This window comes from Crocodylus siamensis, chromosome 1 (genome assembly GCF_052110815.1).
Source record: "Crocodylus siamensis isolate JL-2025a chromosome 1, ASM5211081v1, whole genome shotgun sequence".
NCBI classification, from domain to species: domain Eukaryota; kingdom Metazoa; phylum Chordata; order Crocodylia; family Crocodylidae; genus Crocodylus; species Crocodylus siamensis.
Window position 1 is genome coordinate 338,971,674 of NC_143395.1, and position 19,466 is coordinate 338,991,139.

Here is a 19,466-nt window from a genome sequence, read left to right on the forward strand (position 1 = left end):
AGTTTAAGCAACAATCAATGAGTCAGAGAATATTTCTACTGTCAGTTATTTCCTTCAGAAAACTGATAGTCTTATATAGAAATGTGCACGCACATTTACCTAGAGAGTGTTATCTTTATAAGCAGAGAATTATAATTTTTATTCACTGTTTTCAAGAAGAAGGAAAAGATCTGTTTATATTATCCCATGCCAGCTACTATATTGAATTCAGTACCGTTACCCTCCCACAGTGTACTATCCCTATGGCTAGAGAACAAGGAATAAACAAAGAAAAAAGGAAATAGTTATAGAAAATATTTTGCCTTCAGCAAACATTGAAAAGGAAAGACGCTGCATCTTGGGCAAGAGGTCAACCACCAGAGAAAATGAAGGCATTATTAGGTATCTCCATTGTGTTACTTCAGTTTCATTAGTCCAGTTCCACCAGAATCAATGAAATTGCACCAACATAAATCTAGAATAATTTCTGCAGAATCAGGCTCTGGCTATTTAATGTTAATCTATCCAGACTGCGAGAGAGTCAAAATTATTTCAATAAAAAGTGGTGTCGAGAAACCTTCAAGGAACAGTTAAAATGGAATAAAACTTCCAAATAATATTGCATCCAAATTCAACACACCAACAGGCAAAGCAGATTACTTACATAACTCTAATGAAACAAATCTAAGAAGGAAGTAGTGGTCTGCTGGCAACATTAAATCAATGCTAACAGTGAAAAGAAAGAACGAAAAAAACATGAAGTTAGGTAAAACCGTCTGTCTTTTTAAGCTGTCATTTGAGCTTTCTTTAAACAGCTTTTAAAATCTACTTTTCTTCTCTATAATCTCAAAATAAAGTGAAAAAATGTGTGCTCTGTAGAACACAAATGCATAAATTACCTCAACTAGAAAAAAACCTGTGGATTAATTTTACAGTTTTTTTTTTTTTTTTGCCATAACTATTTTAGTCTTTATCAGAGCTGGTTAAAAAGGAGAGAAAATATTACACTATATATTTTTTGTTATTTTTTATTTCCCACTTTTTAATTAAAAAATTCTGTCAACAGAAGTTACCTGAACTGCCACAGTTTTTATAAGGCACAAATTGCTATGTGATTTTTTACCAAAAGAAATCAAGGGACCTTTTGGACTCTGGCTAGCAATATGTTTTAGGTGTTCAAGCCAAGAAACTCCAGCAAAGGATTGTAGAGCATGGAAGAATGTCATGGCACCAGGTTTAAAATACAAAAAGGTGTAAAAACCACTTACCTTACAATGGGGTCTCAGTTCTAGGAAAAGGCTGGCCAGTTCTAGGAAAAGGCTGCCCCCTCCTGTGAAGCTGCAACAGAGATAAGAACAGTAAGGAACTGGAGGGCATTGTTTATGTTTAGTGTAATCATCAGTCAAGCAGTTACAGGAGGAGTTTTACATAGCTCAAAAAGCAGAGTTCTTCAGGCCCTTATCAGTCCAAACACTGACTTAACTTACACTCCATAGATCAGGATGAGCTCTCAAGAAATGTATCACCATTTAAACGACTTGCAGTTTATTCCCGTTATTAGTAGTGAATACCCTGGCATCGTTACAGGTGTCTTGTGATACCCTGAGCCACTGTCTGTGCTCCTGAAATGTTATACCACAAATCACGTATGCCAAATATACCCTTGATTTTCCTACAGAGGAAAATAAGAGAGAACTTGTTCTAAGGAATGTCTACACAGAAAAAATGCTGTGCCACTCAGAGATGCCTGAACTAGCCCATCCAAAGGCAAATAGATACACTACCAAGATGGTAGCTTGTTCCAAGCTACCTTAAAGAACCCCTGCATGGCACTATACACACACATACTTTTAAAGGTGTGTCCCTGCAGCAGAATGCTTTCCAGGGCTATCTTTGGAATATGCACACAGATCACACAGCAAATCAGTGACAGAGCAACAAGTAGAATCCATACCTCCTGACTTTAAGTCCAGTTGACTCTCCCTTCTAATGCACCAGTGTCAATTTGGTATTCCTGCTAAATTAATCTGTATCCACCCAGGCTAACTCATGAACCATTTTAAAGGGCTAAGCAGAGCCCTAAAATGTTACTATTGGTGTTCTTTTGGACCTGACACTACTATGCTTTCCATGAAGTATTTTCATAGATTTCATAGACATTAGGGCTGGAAGGGACCTTGGGAGATCATCGAGTCCAGCCCCCTGCCCAAAGGGCAGGAAGTCAGCTGGGGTCATAGGATCCCAATTTTAGAAGACATGAGTTTCTCTTCAGTTTTTCAGCAACACTAGAAGTACAATATCCAAAAGATAGAACCACCTACACAGCGGAAGTGTATCTGCAAAACAGCTGTACTTCGTCTTCAAAAGCCAAAACACTAGCATATTGACAAGGAAGCTGGCAATGGTGGCCAGCACTAGCATAAGTGGCTGGTGACTCTCTAAATCAGTGGTTTTCAACCTGTGGTCCGCGGATCCATGGGGTTCCACAGACTATGTCTAAGGGTCCAAAAAAGATGATGACCAATCAAAAGTATGTGACTACCCACACTTATAATTCAAAGGGGTCTGCACCTCCATTTGAAATTTCCAAAGGCATTTTTACCTCCATTCAAAAATTTTTAGGAGTCCACAAAGTGGTTGAAAACTACTGCTCTAAACTGACCAGAATATCTCCAGTGTAGAGAAGTCTATGGTAAATGACTATTGGCTTTCATTAGCAACATGGAAGTGCTGGTGTTCATAAAAATGAACAAGCAGTTGCAGCAACTGTATTATGCATAGAATAAAGACAATTTCATCTAGAGTATTATATATAGGTATACACACACACACCTATATGTAATACTCTAGATTAAATTGTCTTTGTTCTATACATAATACATTTATATAACTTATATATATAACATTTTGTGTGTGTGTGTGTATAATAACTATAGGCTTACAATTGACACCAGGCTCAGCATTTACAGATGCAAATCATCATTTAGATGCAAAATTAACTATGTTAATTGAAAAATCCATGCTTATTTCTCAAGAACTTAGTCATTAATGTCCCCAGCAAGTGGGGGAGAAGGTGATAAGGAGTAAGTATGAAATGTATTCATGGGCACGTTACCCTGTTGCACACCACTGTAAACATAGAATCTACTTCTTTCTTCACAAGCTTGAAAATTCCTTTGTTTCTGACTGAGCATCTCATCGTTTTGTGACACTGATCTTTTCTGGGTTTTTTTCCACCGTCCTTCAAAACTCAGACTTTATTTGCTTTGTCTCTTTGCACCATTCAGATCAAAGTAGTTAGATTTTACCTTAGCTGCCTAGCTGCATGTCTTGGCATGAGTTCTGTGATCACCTTGCTGGCATAGAGTAGATCAGGATATAAAACATACAGCCCTGTTCTAGCTGGCTCAACAGTAGTCCAACAGGCTACTGGAAGTTGGGAGAGGTGTCCAGGGGAGCATGGCCTGCTACAGCATTTGGGGTCCTTACACCCCAATAGACATGGCCATTGGCAGCACCGGGGGCAAGCCCTTGCTGGCCCTGCCACCTGCTCACTGATATGCACTGCCACCTACACCTCATGCCTGCATGTAGGACACCAGTATGTCCTACATGCAGACAGAACTACCTACTTCATATGTGCTCACAATACATGCAGCCCCACACATCCAAATTTTGCGTGGTAAGGTTGCCAACACCCTCTGTGCAGAAGTTCACTTTTATCATGCATTGCTATGATGAGGTATAGTACAATATGTGCAGCAAAAGGCAATCATGCCACTGCCCACCCCCCAAACTTATGCTGCCACCTGCTCCCTGTCTACACCTCTACCGCCCAATTTCCAACTCATGCTGACACCTGATTTCTGACCTATACTGCTACCCAAGTGCAGACCTGCACTACCACCTGAATGCGGACCTCCATTGCTGGCCCCAGACCTGGAGCCTGCTGGCTCCACAGGTCCAGTCCAGGAGGAGCCCTTATGGTCTAGATACAGCCCGAGGTCTGGAGTGAGTTTGATACCCCTGTAGTACAGTACCAGGGTTGAGAAAGACCATGTCAGAGAAGGGAGAAGATAAAATAAAGTGCTAACATACTGTTCCTTGGGATTCAAACCAGCCAGCATAAAATAGAACAGCCACTGGAGAGCCTGAGTGGGACAAGGGCATGTGACTAGGATCTTTCTACCATATTTGTTCTGCCTAACTGCTGTGATTCCGAAAATACAGAATAAGAACAAGAACACAGGATTTCTTTCTTGGCAGTTGTTTTAGGCTCATTAGGGGATAGTGCAGAATCAGGAGATGATTGTGTTTGCTGTAGGATAAGTAGCATGAATTTAGAAGTGTTTCTTAAAAATGATCCTTTTTTTTGCTTGCAATGTTCCATAGTGAGACAGAAGAGAAGATACAGAGGAAGAACCAGCATTCAGTGTGTAAGATGATTTTCAAAATATTTAAAGATATCAGGTCTCATTGGTGGTGAAGATTTATTGCAGTAGTGCCTTGAAGTTCCAATTATAGATCAGAATCCCCAATGGGCTAAGCATTACACACAAAAAAGTTGACCTCTGCCCCAAAGAGCTAAGAATCTAAGCAAAATATGGGCAAGGAAGAAACACATCATTTATTATTCCCCGTGTAAGTATTAGTCTTAACCATTCTTTTTATCTCCTCCCTCCTACATCTGTAAAATTGATGGCATACTCAAGCATTGTTAATATGAAATTTTCTATGAACTATTCAAGGCCCATAACAGTGTGCAAAACATTATGTCATTTCAGTGCATTCCAACACCAAAAATATACCCTAACATTAAAAGCTGCTATTTTAATAACACCTATTTAAAAAAAATCTGTTCAGAAAGGTTTTCTTTGTTTTTTTCTTAGCCTTAGTTATCAATATGGCAAGGATTTAATAAAAAAGAAGGGTTCAAGAGTGATTATTTCTAAAATTTTAAATACAATTTCTCTTTATGAATGCCTATACTGCACAAGTTTGTTTGGAGAAGAAAATGTGACACAAGGAATGTAGCTATTTCTTCACAAAGGGATCACTAATAAGTGTCTATTGTGGGCAGTTCAATAATTAGATACTAGCCACAGGCTGTCAAAGGTAAATTTAACCAACTAAAAGATATGTATATAGAACATCCTTTTAGATGGACTATGTATAATACAAAAGAACAGCTTTAAAAAAAAAAAAACTAAAACAGAGATATAAGATGTGGTGACCCAGTAGAGGGTGCTACTATACAGCGCCACCTTCCTCACTGTGTCCGGCCTATAACCACTCATTGAGAGTCTCCCGTGGGGAGCCTCTGGCTGGCTAACCCCCTTCTTAGAGAACAACTGCCACCACCTGGGCCCTGGTCTCTGTTAGGGCTCTGTGCAGCCTGGGGCACAAAGACTCTGCAAGGCTTGGGGGTGCTTTGCCCACTGGTAATATTTCTGGGTGCCTCTTTCAGCCCAAAGCATCTCCAGATAACCTCAGGTATGACTGAGGGAACATACACAGACCAGATCTCCTGCCAAGCCGGAAACAAAAGGCTTGTCTCTCACCCCTACAGTGAAACAGCCAGGCACACTGTAACCCAATACCTTTATTGATCGGGGGGAGAGAGTAGTGTAGAACAAAGGAGTCAGAATACACTTTGTAATGGCTCAACTTATTTTGGTTTGCTCAGATATTGGGTACAGAAACCCTTTTAAGACATGACTATCTATACTTAGTTCTAACCTACTAGTTAGTTTCCAGGTCTTTACTCACAATGAAACATCCAAACCAGAGCCTGTAGGGGTACTATGCTTGCTGCTTTCAAAATGCCCACCAGAGAAAGAGAGAGTTCCCCCACTTCCCACAGGAATTTTATCTGGCCAGGTCATCTGACTGACCAGCCAGTTACAAGACAAAACCCAGGCGACACAGAGGGCACCTGGTTTGTCCCAAGTGAGTGGCAGAGAGAGGGGGATTTCTTCACATAAGCTAAGTACAGACATTTGCAGGGGCTAGGGGAAGGTTAGATCAGGTTCAAAATGGTCACCCAATCTAACTTAGCTCACCCTACTGTGGATCTTACACTCAAACCCCTCTGAATGATTGGAAATCAAATCTAAACCCATAACGGTACACAAGATCCATGCACATGGTCCTGGATAGACCTGTAACCCAGTCTAACCTCCCCCTAACATCCCCAAATGTCTGTACTTAGCTTATATTAAAATTGTAGCTGCTTAAGCGTAGTTAGTTTTCTCTGTAAGTACAAGATTTGAGGTTTTAAGCAGGTGCAAGCGTGCTATATAAAACAAGACGAAGGTAAAATGATCAGACCTGATACAAACGTTCTTAATTATGCGTATAGGCCTGTCCCTATATTTAACATTTGAAACTTTTTTTAGCTTTTGGAAGTTACAACTGTTAAAATTGATTAGGTAATAATGAGACCAGAAACACCAGTATGTCCTACATGCAAACAGAACTACCTACTTCATATGTGCTCACAATACATGCAGCCCCACACATCCAAATTTTGTGTGGTAAGGTTGCCAACACCCTCTGTGCACAAGTTCACTTTTATCTATGATGAGGTATAGTACAATATGTGCAGCAAAAGGCAATCATGGCAAACTAGATGTTATAGATCTCTCTTCATAAGTCTGCTAGGTACCCAGTCTGTTATCCTATGTCCCTGTTTAGCTGTACTCTGACCCCTGACCTCTTTTATGTTCCTCTGCTCAGCTTTATACTTCTCTAGTTTTTCCCATCTCTGATGTTTGGAACAGCAGAACACAGACCCCTAACCACAATGTGCAGCCACCTAAAATAAGCAGCATACCAGAATGTAGGTGTAGTTTTGGGCACAGTGGACAAAATCCATGACTTCAGCTGTAGAAATTGGCATAGGTAGCCAAAGGAAAAACGTGGAATGGACTAGACTGGAGAGCAATGAGATAATACAGGGACTAAAAGATGAGCTACAGGAAGGTTAGGAATAAAAATAAGAAATCTGGTTATGGACCAGCAACCTGCCACTTTGATGATGAAATTGGACCTCATTCTGATCAGATAGGTGAGAAGAGCTCCGATTTGATATAAGCCAATTTGTGGAGGTAGGACAGGGTGGGTCCACAATCTGACTGTCTGAAAAGTATAGACTCATAGAGATGTTCAGGGCCACCTAGTTCAAACCGCTGCATAGATGTAGGATATGCTATTCCTAAACTATCCCAGATGGATGCATAACCAGCTTTTATTTGAAAACCTCTAATGAAGGAAATGCTATAGTTTCCATAGGCAGAATATACAACTAGGACAATCCAAAGGAAACAAAATGGGGAAGGTGGAAAAAGAAGACTAAGTGATACTAACCTGATTTTCCGGGTTTCTGTAATGGATGTGTCGTAAAGCTTTTAGGGTTCTAGACTGGTAAACTATGCATCTAAATAGGACTGAAGTGGAATCTTGGTAATCACATGGCAAAAAGTGATTTAAAAAGTTCTGCTTCACAGCTACAAATTAGTTTTAGGCAACTAAATTCATTAGCACCTACATTCCAGATTGCAAAGATTCTGAAATATCAAACCTGGGCTTTCACACATGCACAGAAGTACTCTTAGCCTGAGAAGACAGGAACTCAGTTCATGCCTAAGCTCTGTTGCGATGCAGATACAACAAAGGCCCTAAACAAAAGTCTGTGTCTCCCCAGGGGCCCAAATCTAATAGGAACTCTCAGAGCATGCTTAACATGCTCCTATAGCACTGAACTCAGTACAAAGCACGACAGCCACAGCAATCTCTGCTCCCACAACAACCAGCCATGGCGCTATCCATCTCTTGCCCATTAGTCTAGTGCAGTAGTTCCCAATATTTTTCGACTCAAGACACCCCTCATTGACTCAGATTACCATCACTTGTGTAGATTAAGTGGCACTTAATTTCTAAAACTAATCTACATATTATGGTGCTTACCTTCTTTCAGAAGGGACAAGCAGTGAGGGTAGGAGATCAGCCAAGTAGGCTTACATCTCTTGGCACCCTTCAAAGAATCTAGCAGCACCCCAGTGCACTGCAATACCTAGATTGAGAAAAACTGGTCTAATTATTAAAACATTTACCCAAGGTGGAAGACCTGGGTTACAAGGCATTCTTAACCTAAAAAGATTCCAACCTGCCCAGAGAATACCTTAACTAGCAGGCAATATAATAGTCTAGGTGGTGGAACTTGACCCTTTTCTCTTGAAGGTGGGCCACTGTGCAGCCAGGAATGCACAAGACAAAGGGCCACAAGGAGAGCAAACAAGCAAGAAGCCTCTGTACCCTAATATTTAGCATACTTAGCCAGGAAGAGTGAACCCTTGGTTCATGTCTCCACTGTCAGGGGTTGTTTTTGTTTTTAATCCAATCAATAAAGTAAAATACCTAAATGTTACAGAGCCAGAATTCAAGTCTTGCCTTTTCCAGCCTCTCCCAAATGCACAAGGCACAAGGCTATACAGCTTCTAACACTCTTATCCAAAGTTTGCTTAAAAATGAGGGTTACTGGATTTAAAGCCACACACAGATAAATTGCCAAGGAGTTATTTATTAAAAGGAAGCATTATAAACCTAACCAAAGTCCAAATTGGGGGGCATTCAATAGTTTTCTTATGTCTCACAAGATAGTTAAATCTGTTTTAAGAGTATAGATGTGATAGTTTGAGTTATGTTCTGGTTCTAGCTCCAAAGGAAAAAACAGGCCAGCTTATGGCCAACAGAAAACAGAAGAAAATACATTCCATTTAAAGGTTCATATTTCTTAATAATGTATAAGTATTCCTTTCAAATATTATCTTACTCTATATTGCTGTCAATCAGTGAAAGGTAAACTTATTTTTCACTGCTCTGTTATTTCTAAGCAATAATATGAAAACAGGAAAATTAATTCAATGAGTATATGTTGTTCAGCACTGGAATTATGTTTTCAAACATATAGTTATGCTAATCGATAGGTTGGAAGGAAACATACCTACATACTTCCCCTACAAGTGCAATTTTATTGCTTGATTAGGGAAAAAAATACAAAATCTAGTCCAGATTCTCAGCTAGTATATATTGGCATTGCTCCATTTACTCCTTTAGATTTGGTTCATTATTCCTATCTGGCATACAAAGAATACAAAATATGATGTAGACATCTGAAGCTGTAAGTTTACTATAACAATTTGCAAAGAGAAAATGGTATTGCCATTCTTATGTTACAGGGTTCATTTCACCAATGGAGTAGCCTAAGGTATTCCTACTTTCTTTTTTCTCTGTAAAACAATATATAGGATCTTGTTTCTAAAAATAACAATTATAGTAGATCAGGAGAGCAATTAAAAAATTCTATATTATACTATGTCATAGTATATTATCATAATGATTTTCAGCAGTAGCTGACGTACAAGTAGTCAAGCACTGAATTATAAAAGAAAACCTACCAAACTGGAAAAATTGGAAAAAACAGGTCAGTGTTTATTAAATTCAATTTCCATTTAATATTAGATGTTGTAGTTGTTGTATTTCAATTTTATATGTAGCTCCTCTACCAAGAAATAAACACATTATTATATAGAATTTGCACCAAGGGGTAATGTCATAAATCACATCTCTGTGCCATGAACACCCTAGGTAGACAAAGGCCTTGAATTCCATTCCCTACATCAACATTCAAGTTTTCTGGCATTGCATGTGAGGCAGTGGATCCAGAAATAGAATAGGGAAACTTTGGTATAGAACAGTTCCTGTTAACTAAGAATATTAATTGTGATGGTATTTTACCACATGTTCATTGCTGTTGAATCCTCTATAAAAAACCCTCCCTAAAATAGAGTCAAAATTATTTGGAAAAATTTGATCATGCTAATATTTATCCTGCAATAGACTATTTATCCTGCAATAAGCTACCTGTCTTCTTCTGGCCAAAGATTATTTTCTTATTAGTGATACAAGGGTTGGCTATCTACTGTCTTCGACTTTTAATAGTCACTTGAGTCATGACTACGTTTGACAAAAACTCAAGAAAAGTGTTGAAATTTCAGTGTTATATTCTCTTAAAAGGTCTCAAGATATAAATATATTTGTCTGGTTGGTTTCAGTATTATTTTTTAATAAAAAAACACCAAAGCTGTGTTTTTTAGGACAGTTCAGCAGGATACCGTAAAGCCAAAATAGAAGGAATGTATATTAGAAGTGTGGGGCCATTGCTTAACAACTCAGGACAGCTGGTTACCAACACTCAGGAGAAACCTTGAATTCCTGAATGACTATGTTGTTTCAGTATTTCACCAGACTAAGGGGGATATCATACTAGATAAGGTTCAGAATGGGCAAGGTGGGAATGACCACCTTCCTACTGTTGATGTTGAGCTGGTGCATGATCAGTTAGAACAGTTAGACATTTATAAGTCAGCAGGACTGGATGAACTTCATCCAAGAGTGCTGAAGGAGCTGACCAAAGTCATCATGGGACCTCTGGTGAAACTTTTCCCAAACTTGTGGTGCTTGGGGGAGGTCCCTAAAGACTAGAAGAAGGTCAATGTTGTGCCCATCTTCAAGAAGGGGAGGAGAGAGGACCCAGGCAACTATAGGCCAATTAGCCTACCTTCTATCCCAGGGAAAATCCTGGAAAAATTCATCAAGGAGTCTATGTGCAATATACTTGCAGAATTCTGAATGACAGCCAACATGGCTTCGTCACGGGCATGTCTTGTCTGTATCACAACCTGGGCATGAATGCTCAAGCATAAGAGGCTCAGGGTCACAAACCTGAGTGCAAATCCAGGAGACAGTGGTCAAGCCAGAGTCCAGATGACAAGACATGGTCAGGAACAGGACAGGTTCAAGAGCTGGAGTGATGGTCTGGACCAAAGGTCAAAGGTCCAGAATCAGGTGCAGGGCAAGCCAGACATAGGGAGGCATAGATTATTGCTGGGATATACAAGGATTTTGAGAATAGGGAGCAAAGGTAGGGACCAGAGTCAAAGCAAGTTGCTAAATGAGCTTGTCAGCTGCACTGATCAGGTATACACAAACAATTTATCACTGTATATCCTCCTTGTTTATGACTACACTGAGGACTGGGGCAACTTTCTGCCAGCACAGCAGCCAGTGATTGGATGCCAGAAAGAGGACCTGTTCCCAGCTGAAGCACTGACTCATTACATCACTTCACCTGCCATTACCCAACCTGTAATGATGTCCTTGCACCAGGCTTCTCAGGGCAGGTGCAGTGGTGAGTTCATATCAAAATAGGAGTATGAACATTGTCAGCTGGTTCCCAGGATCAGCCAGCAGGCCTGTAGCCAGTCCAGTTGACCAAATAATGGATTTTGCTGCCTGCCTTTTTAGAATCCAGGATCTGGTTTACTATAGACTCCTCCTGGCCGTGGGGCCATGATGGGCAGGTAGGAGGACTGATCAGTCTGGGAAAGGATTCTCTCACCATGAAAGGCTACACAGAATGCTTGATGGGCCTTCATAATCTCCAGCAGACTTAGGCACTAAGCTAATTTGCTGCCAAAAGGATAGCTACAACAGCAAAACTTCACAGTTGGATTGTCCCACAACTTCTATCTATCAGGCAGTCATGTAGTCTGGAGAATTTAATTTTCTTGATTTTTTCCAGCAGTGTAACTTGGATGCTAAAATATTTTTACTTAGCTGACCCTTCAGCTCCGTATAATGGATCATCTTAGTATGATATGCCATGGGTGAAATTCTGTTTGTTTTTGTGTACTCAAACGGCATTTTTCTATGGACATATCTTGGCACTTTTTGATTCCACATCTTGCGCAGCGAATACACACATGCATGTTCTGAATGTATTAACTAGATTACGCAATGACTGGGCACATGCACAGGGACCTAAGTATAAGCAGTGAGGAAAAAAGCCCTAACAACTAAGTGGCTAGGTCACCCACCCATGTATCAGGAGACCTGGGTCAAGGATCCAGGCTAGAACCCATGGCCATTTCCTTTCCAAAGGACTGATGGAGAAGGGTGGGTGGAACAGCCATCTCAGTAAGCCTTCATCTCTCTCCCCTTCACAAAGGAGGAGTCTTCACGTAGGATTACTTAATAAGAACCTTCTACTTGGTTATTTCTTCAAAGTCATCGAACCTCAAAACTCACCTACTTCAGCCTTCTACAGACACAGGATATTTAGTTCCTGAATTGTGATCACTCTTTGTACCTTAAGTGCCTAAATCTACCCACCTCCTGTTCAGGTACCGAAACGGTCAATTTGGATGTGGCCTGGCCCAAAGTCTTTTTTAGAGTTCTCTGTCAGGCTACACTTTTGTTCCTTGATGTAGGCACTTACATTTGACATGAAAACACATATCGCTTTCCTGTACCTTATTTACCAAACAGTCCAGATACAGTACCAGTGACTGCAACTCTTCGTTACTTACACTACCCGTATTTTGATGTCATCTTCAAATTTTTATTAGGAATCATTTTTTATTTTTCCCCGAGTCACTGATAATAAAACGGTCAAATAGGATAAGACCAGGAGCCAATCACTCTGAAACCCCAGTAGATGTACCGAATCATAGGAAGGGTCATTTAGTTCAGCCTCCTGCACAGGAGCTGTATTCACTAGGGTTACCATACATCTGGGTTTTCCTGGACATGTCCTCTTTTTGGGTCTTCCCATCTCCATCCAGGCATTTTGTAAAAATATCAACAAATGTCTGGGATTTTGCTCTGCCTCTGCTTTCCCAGCACTTCCTGACCTGCGCTGCTTGGGGCTGGGGGAGGCAGTGGGGGGGGCATCATGTGTATCTGCTCATAAGGCCCAGCAGCTCCAGCTAGGTAAGGCCAGGGCTGGGGGGACAGAGGGCTGTGGGTCAGGAATAAGGGGCACCACAGGGTGGGGGGGGCTGTGGCTTGGGAGTGAGGGGCACCAGGGGGTGGGAGGACTATGGGTAGGGAGTGTGGGGCACAGGCAGGACTAGGGGGATGTGGGTCAGGAGTGAGGGGTATCAGCAGGGACAGGGGGGCTGTGGGTTGGAAGAGAAGGACACCAGCATGGTCTGGGGGTTGGGATACCATAGGTCAGGAGTGAGGGGCAGCAGCAGTGTTGGGGGGGCTGTGGCTTAGAAGTGTGGGGCAGGGCACAAGAATATCACTGCCCTCCCCAATCATATTATCCCCTGCATACCTGTCCTCTTTTATTGAAACTAGAAATATGGTAACCCTATTCACTGTTTTTAATTCATCCCAGAAAGATGCTTATTCATCCTCTTCTTGAAACCCTCTAAGGAAGCAGATTCCACAACCTCCCCAAGCAGCTTGTTCTATTGTGCTTCTGTTCTTATAGTTAGGAATTTTTTTCCTGAGATACGATCCAGAAGTGCTTTGCTGTACTTTAAACTCATTCTCCTGTGTTTTGAGCTCAGTAGTGAGGGAGAACAATTTTCCCGTCTTCTTTATGGCAGCCTTTCAAATATTTGAAGGCTGCTAACATGTTTCCCCTTAATCTCCTTTCCCCTCCAAACTAAAGATACATAGTAGCTTCAGTTTTTCCTCATATGGCTTGCATTCCAACCCCTATATCATCTTTCCTGCTTGCCACTGAACCCTCTCCACTTCTTCTATAACCTTTAAATATGATGCTTAAAACTTGGTATAATATTCCAGTTCAGGAATAAGTACTTCAGACTAGATTGGTAGTAACACCTCTTCTTTTTTGCATAACATTGCTCCAACTAATGCAACCCCAGATTGAATCATGTTACTGACTCTCAGTTTTTCAGTCCACCCTACCTCTGTCCTCCCCAACCCCCTGCATTGTTATGGGAAGTGATTTTACCAGGCCCATTTCCCCCATTCTTTTTTTGCACAACATTTTTTCCTCCTGATGTGCAACATCTTCCTTTAGTCTTTGCTGAACTCCAACATTTCATCTTGTCATATACTGCACAGTTATCTAATTTAGCAAGATCTCTTTAGATTTTGAACCTATCTTTTAAAGCTTTTGCAACTCCTCCCAGCTTATTGTTATTTGCAGGCTTGATCAGTATACTCCATATTCTCACATGGTATTTGGCAATAAAACTATTAATCAGCACTGGACTGAAAAGAGGCACCTGAGAAACCCAACTCAAGAATTCCTGACAGCCTGATGTTGATCTAGTAGTTACCCTATGAAAGTGATGTTAAATTCTCTACCCACATAATAGCAAATTCTATTTATTTCACATTTCTGAAGTTTGCTTATGAAAACATATCATAACCTGCAATTCCTTCTCTTTGTTTATATTAATTTTGCTAGTTATCTGTTTGCAAGATGTATTTATTTGTGTGTGTGTGTGTGTGTGTGTGTGTGTGTGTGTGTGTGTGTGATGACTGAAGCAAGGTAGACATAGAAGATCTCCCCCTTCTTTATCTCTATTATAAGCTCATCTCCTGTGTTGAGCATCTAACCCACAGCTTCCCTGATCTTTCTTTTCCATCTGACATATCTGTAGAACTCTTTTTCTCATTGCATCTGATATCTATTATCAGTTGTAACTTGATTTTCACCTCTATGTAACTTTGTCCCTTGTATGCTGTTTACTACTTTAGTGGCATGCACTTCCTTCCACTGCCTGTATGGACTTGTGATCATTTTCAGATAGCTACTAAGCTCCCCCTGTAGCTACATCAGTCTCTTTTAATCATATCCCTTTTGCATTGGAATGTCTTGGTTTTGAGGTTTCACTATTTTGCTGTTAAGGGGATGCCAACCCTGTTGAACTCCTTTTTGCTTTAATTCGTCTATCCCTGGGACCTTCCTGCTATTTCTCAGAGTTGGTTGAAATCTGCCTTTTTGAAGTCCAGTGTCTTTGCTTTGCTGTCCATGTGACATGTTTTTTCAAAGTATTTTGCCCTCTTTCTTTAAGATTTTCCATAAGCTTATTACATTTTTCATCCTTTCATAACAACCCAGTTTATTCAGATGTGAAAAAATCCACAGAAGTGCTATTAATGTAATCATCTTCTACTATTAAACATGGATTTTTCATAGATTTCATAGATTTTATAGCCATTAGGGCTGGAAGGGACCTCAGAGGGTTATCCCCAAGGGCAGGAAGTCAGCTGGGTCAAAGGATCCCAGCAAGATAAGCATTCAAATATTTCTTAAAAGAGTCCAAAGTAGGTGCTTGCACCACCTGTGGAGGAAATCTATTCCAACCCTTGGGGGATCAGGCAGTAAATAAGTTTTTCCTTATGTCCAGCCTAAAATGGTCTTGGAGGAGTTTGTGACCATTGGACCTTGTAATCCCTTGGGGCACTCCGGTGAGCAGGCGTTCCCCAGATCCTGATGCACACCCCTGATGTACTATTGGCTACCATGAGGCTTTTAACAATCATCTCTTTCTCTCTCTCTGGTCTCACAGGCCTCAAGAGAAATATAACTGTTTTAACTATAGCTTCTATCTTCTCCTGTCTTGTGAGATCTCCTTTCACCTTGTCACATTTTCACCTATCCCTTCCAGTTTTTATGTTATTGTCCCATTGTTGCCTTGTCTACCTTGAGGTCTGATACCTTCCACCTAAGCTTCCAAATTCAGACTCTCACGCCTTTTCTCATCAGTTGTCATGAGATGCCCTGCCCATTTCATCTTCTAGACCCTTATCTTGCTCAAAACATCAGGTCTTTTATAAAGGTCCAAAACCTCTTGACTGTCTTCTCCATATTCTGTTTTCTTCTACTGCACCAAATATTTTCTTTAGCACTTTGTTTTCAAGCACTTGCAGACTTTTTCCATTTGCTTTTGTCAGTGTCCAGGATTCACATCTGTATAAAAAGACAGATTGAACACTTGTACTATAAAGCTACATTTTATGATTTCTAGAGATTTTCCTTGATGTCATTATTTTATCCAGATTCAACAGTAGGGTTACCATGTTTTCAGGTCTGAAAAAGAGAACACCTGTTGGGGGGACCCACAGCCCCCTGTCCCTGCTGCTGGCCCTCACTCCCAACCCACAGTCCCCTAGCCCTGCCAGTGCCCCTCACTCCTAACACATGGTACACCACACCCCAGTCATGCTAGTGCCCCTCACTCCTGACCATAGCCCTCTGGCACTTCCAATGCCCCTCACTCCTGACCCACTATGGCCCCCTCCCCCAGTGCCCCTTATTCCCAATCCAGAGCCCTCCCAGTCCTCCTGGTGCCCCTAACTCCCAACCCACAGCTCCCTGCTCCTCTCAGCCCCACTGGAGGGGGCCCCCAGCTGCCCCCCTCCTGACTGGGCTAGAGTGCAGTGGCTCCGATTTGTGCGGGTGGCAGCAGTATAAAGCCAACTAGAGCTCATGCTGGAGGGAAAAAGAGGGAATGCTTGTGGCACCTCCCTACCCTGGAATGGGGCTCCTGCACTGCAACAGGTGGTCTGGCCATGCCCATCCCAGGCAGTGTCTCCCAGCCGCCTCATCCCGGTAAGCGTGGGCACCAGCCCTAGTGCTGCTGGCTGGGTCATGCAGCTCCCCACTGCCATCAAAGGGGTCCCCCCACCCCCTTCCCCTACTGGAGGGGCAGATGCATCCCCCTTGCCCTGCCACAGCCTGAGCCCAGACAGCTTCCTCCAGTGCTCAGGAACCTTCCCCCGCTCAAAAAACCCATCACCCCACACACCCCTGCCACATCCATCACACACACATACACAGTCCCCAAGCCCTGGCCCTCTAACTCCCTCCCCTGTAGATTTACATGCATCCAGCTGCCAAGACTGCTCCCACCACCCTGTCTGTCTGCATGTCGGCCACGTGTGTGTCCATCCACAGATGCACATTGGGGCCCCTTTGCCTCCAGTCGCCCTCCAGCGCCCAGTGCTCCCACCAAAATCCTGGACATTTATTTAGATTTAAAAAAAACCCACCTCGATGGGGATCAGAGGACCCAAAAAGAGGACATGTCCAGGAAAACCAGGACATTTGATAACCCTATTCACCAGGCCCATATTAGGCCTGTAAATTCCTGCCTTTATTTTTTCAGTTATTTGATTGCCCCACTTAATGATCCTGATAGTACAAAAATAGTATAAGAAAAGATGCATATTAAAAGAATTCTTAGAAATGACTTTTACATTAGGCATTTAATACCATGGCATTAATAATGATATTAAATGTTTTTTACAGTAGACATGAACTAGGCAATTATTTTCCTCTTATAACACAATCCACTCCACAGAATGTAGTTTCTCTCTTTTCATCCTATTTTCAAAGGGAAAACTCAGCTTCTAATTTCTACTGAAACCTGAGATTGACACTGTGGAAATCTAGTGAGTTTAGACATAAAAATTAGCTCATTTAAGAAGATCTAGGCATTCTAAAATGGATGATGAAATGGCAATAAGGTAGGCATACATGCCAGTTTCATGTCAGATAAAACCTTTGGCTTTGTTTCATATGAATTTAATCATTAAGAATTATGAGCTCAAACAGAAGAGCTTGTTTTGCCTGTGTGTAGGCACACAGAAATGAGTAATTACTCATTCCTATTGTGCAATTGCAGGCTCTGCTTTGCAGTCGTCTGTTTGCAGATGTTTTACAGACATAACACAGACACTTATGCTCAATACCACAAGGAGCTACTCAGTGATTGACCTCTGCACCTCAGTGAAGTTTCATTGACTTCCTAAGGACTCCATGTGAGTGCAGAGACATTCCTGAATATAGCTCCTTTCAAGATTGAAGTCTTGGGCGCAAATCTAATTCCATCTTTAAACAGGTAAGTATCAATTACGCAGTTGCTTAGTGTATGTAAACAGGACCTCTGACCATTTACACAGATTTTAGAACCTCCCCATCCCAGGAGAGCATGTAACTATTAGTCACAAAATATCAGCAGTCTTCCACTTTTCAGGGCATTTGCCAAAGAAATGGGAGACCAAGGCTCTGTATGTTCAAAGCCACATGGAGGAGTTTTGAACCCATATCATCCACTTACACTCAAGGTCTTTCCTTTTTCAAGTACAGGCTGTAGTTGTTTGATGATCCTTCTTATTGGTTCAAGTATGGGATGGTAGATGACAACCAAGGATGTGCATCATTGAGGTTTTTTTCTCTTATCCTGCAGTAGGTTACTTGTGTGGCTCTTTCAAAGACATGGTCTATTTCTCTGCTAGAGTGTCCTTGCTAGGTAAAGGCAGTTTTCAGTTTGGCAAGGTGGGTGTCATGAGTATCCTCAGAGTGCATGTAGTGGTATCTGAGGGCCTGACTGTAAACCATTGTGTTTGGGATGCCTGCTGATTTTGTGGAGGTAAGCATGGTGATCCATAGGTTTTATGTCTATCATGGTTTGTAGGATGTAGGCCCTTCTGGATAGAGATTGTGGTATGAAGAGTGGAAGAATAGTGGAAGCAGTTTTTTTCCTGAAGCTGGATTGTAATGTATTTGATAATATTTTCCAGTTCACAAGTGAATACTGGTGTGTGGTTCAAGAACATCAATAGCTGGTGTCTGAGAACATCCCACTAACAATATCACTTCCAACACTACTTCTTTGACTCTGATTTAAAGCTTTCTGGTACTACCAGAAATGACATGCAGCTGCAAAATGGTGTTCTGAACATATTCTGTACTATGTGTCTTTTCCCAAATCTCATGTTGTACCTACTGTTAATCCTCCTATGTCTGTTTCTTGTGTGAATTATATAAATACAAATAAATACATGGACCTCCTCAGAAGACAGTGAATGGAAAGGTGCTCATCTTCAAGGCTCCAGAGCAGTCATTTTAAACCAGTGTTCCACTAAATTCAAAAGAAGCTATGGAGAGGTGGCTTGAGTTTAACAAGATTGAGAACCACTGAGCTAAGCATGACAAAGTGTGTCCTCCATCACCCTACTGAAGCTGACCCAGTTGGCAGCCAAGAGAGGAAGATATGTGAAGCTGGAAAGCGAACAAGCCTGGAGCAATTTCCTTCAGTAATGGGCAATTATTCTGCCCCCACTGGTGTTTCTGTATTTTTCAAGTAATAAACATTGGATAAGATAAATAGATAGCAATAGGGGACAGTGGCTCCCTTCCACAGCAGTACCTATCTTTCTGAGCTCCATTCCCTATTTTCTGTGTATTATTTGTGTTCTGTCCGATATACATCTTTTCTCTAGATTGCCAAGTGAGTCAGCATCAACAGACAGGGTGGAGGCTGCTCCTGGCAATGACTACCCCATAGTCTAGTGGTTAAGACACTTTGCTGAAGAGTAGTAGGTAGAAATTCAAACCTCCTCTGGGTGAGTGGAGCCCACAATCTTTGTTCCCTCTGCTTCCTGCACCTCACAGGAAAGTGACCTAACTTCTAGCCTAAACAGATTTTTTTATATCCTCCTGTTAATAGTTATTTTTAAGAAAAAATTCTGCAACTGACATTTCAAAGATTTACATGAGTGTTATGTGCCTACGTGGAATAGGATTGTTACAGAACATAAGTGACAGAAGGATCCACCAAGTTAAACAGATTTTCATTTCCCTTGCT